The following is a 2,500-nucleotide window of genomic DNA, read 5'->3' as shown; positions in this document are numbered from 1 at the left end:
TTTGGAGCTGGGGCCAAAAAAACCACCTGGTCCGGACCGGCTTGAGCCCCCGGTCACGGGGATGTGCTTGTCCCGGCCGTGCGCCTCTTCTCCTGGAAGCTTAGGGTTAGGTTTAGGCTTTGGAGCTGGGGCCCGAAAAACCACCTGGTCCGGACCGGCATGAGCCCCCGGTCACGGGGATGTGCTTGTCCGGTCCGTGCGCCTCTTCTCCTGGAAGCTTAGGGTTAGGTTTAGGCTTTGGAGCTGGGGCCAAAAAAACCACATGGTCAGGACCGGCATGAGCCCCCGGTCACGGGGATGTGCCGGTCCGGTCTGTGCGCCTCTTCTCCTGGAAGCTTTGGGTTACGTTTAGGCTTTGGTGCTGGGGCCCCAAAAACCACCTGGTCCGGACCGGCTTGAGCCCCCGGTCACGGGGATGTGCCGGTCCGGTCTGTGCGCCTCTTCTCCTGGAAGCTTAGGGTTACGTTTAGGCTTTGGTGCTGGGGCCCCAAAAACCACCTGGTCCGGACCGGCTTGAGCCCCCGGTCACGGGGATGTGCTTGTCCGGTCTGTGCGCCTCTTTTCCTGGAAGCTTAGGGTTACGTTTAGGCTTTGGTGCTGGGGCCCCAAAAACCACCTGGTCCGGACCGGCTTGAGCCCCCGGTCACGGGGATGTGCTTGTCCGGGCTGTGCGCCTCTTTTCCTGGAAGCTTAGGGTTACGTTTAGGCTTTGGTGCTGGGGCCCCAAAAACCACCTGGTCCGGACCGGCTTGAGCCCCCGGTCACGGGGATGTGCTTGTCCGGGCTGTGCGCCTCTTTTCCTGGAAGCTCAGGGTTAGGTTTAGGCTTTGGAGCTGGGGCCCCAAAAACCACATGGTCCGAACTGGCATGAGCCCCCGGTCACGGGGATGTGCCGGTCCGGTCTGTGCGCCTCTTCTCCTGGAAGTTATTCCCAAAGTCCAGGTTCAGGACCACGGACAGGTCACCGGAGCCCGGCCGAAAAAACACAGAAATAAATTCATAAAAATTAGAAAAAGACCAAATTCAGTCCGGAAACATGGCCTATGTCGTAGGGGGGAGCCCCCCGGACACGCCGGTGCCAAAGTCGAGCCGATCAGAGGCCGTTAAAGGCTCCTGCTCCCGGTTTGAAAGTACGGAGCGAATCGGTCTCGCCTTTGCCCCCGGTGCGCACACGGAGCGCCGGCTTATTCTTTTGCACCCAGCACACGGACGGGTCCGGGAGACTCCCCGGAGCACGCGGAGGCCTTTGCCGGGGCTCTGGCTCTCTCCCGGGCGGAGCAATAGCCGTTTAACCGCGGTGGAGAAAGAAATGGGTAATAATTAGAAAACGACTTAAAATCCAAAATCAAGCGGCACCACCCGGACGGGGACAACCGCCCAAACACGCCGGTGTGTCTGCCGAAGCGCTGGGCCTCTTCCCGGGGGAGTTATTCCAGGTGAGCCCCCCCTATTCATTCTCTATGGAGAATCCGCTTTAACATGGGTCTCTGGACCGCATTTTGGCCTAAAAACGGCAGTAAACGCTATTTCCACCGGATATAAAGTACTTATTCTCATAGAAGGAAGCCCCCCGGACACGCCGGTGCCAAAGTCGAGCCGATCAGAGGCCGTTAAAGGGTCCTTTTCCCGGTTTGTATGTACGGAGCGAATCGGTCTCGTCTTTGCCCCCGGTGCGCACACGGAGCGCCGGCTTATTCTTTTTCGAGCCGCACACCCACCGGTCCGGAAGAGTCCCCCGAGCACGCGGATGCCTCTCCCGGGTCGCTGGCCCTCTCCCGGGCGGAGCAATAGCCGTTAAACCGCGGAGCAGAAAAAAATCGGTAAAAATTAGAAAACGACTTTCAATTCAAAATCCAGTGGCACCAACCGGACGGGGAGGACCGCCCAAACACGCCGGTGTGTCTTGCCGGGCTCTAGGCCTCTCGCCGGGGGAGTTATTCCAGGCGAGACCCCCCCATTCATTCTCTATGGAGAACCCGTGACCCTGGGACCCTAACCCTGGGACTCTGGATCGCATTTTGGCCTAAAAACGGCATTAAACGCAATTTTATCCGAAAACAAAGAACCTAGTCTGATAGAAGGGAGCCCCCCGGACACGCCGGTGCCAAAGTCGAGCCGATCAGACGCCGTTAAAGGCTCCGTTTCCCGGTTTTAACGTATTCGGCGGACCGGTCTCGCCTTTGCCCCCGCTCCGGTCCCGGAGCTCCGGCTTATTCTTTTTCGAGCCGCACACCCACCGGTCCGGAAGAGTCCCCCGAGCACGCGGATGCCTCTCCCGGGTCGCTGGCCCTCTCCCGGGCGGAGCAATAGCCGTTAAACCGCGGAACAGAAAAAAATCGGTAAAAATTAGAAAAAGACTTTAAATCCAAAATCCAGCGGTACCATCCGGACGGGAAGGACCGCCCGAACACGCCGGTGTGTCTGCCGCGGCGCTGGGCCTCTCCCCCGCGGAGTTATTAACGATTGAAAAATCCAGAGTGCCAGGGGCAGAAACATGGTG

Source organism: Gobius niger (assembly GCF_951799975.1).
Source record: "Gobius niger genome assembly, chromosome: 22".
In the NCBI taxonomy this organism is placed as follows: domain Eukaryota; kingdom Metazoa; phylum Chordata; class Actinopteri; order Gobiiformes; family Gobiidae; genus Gobius; species Gobius niger.
Note: the sequence above shows the minus strand (reverse complement) of the source record.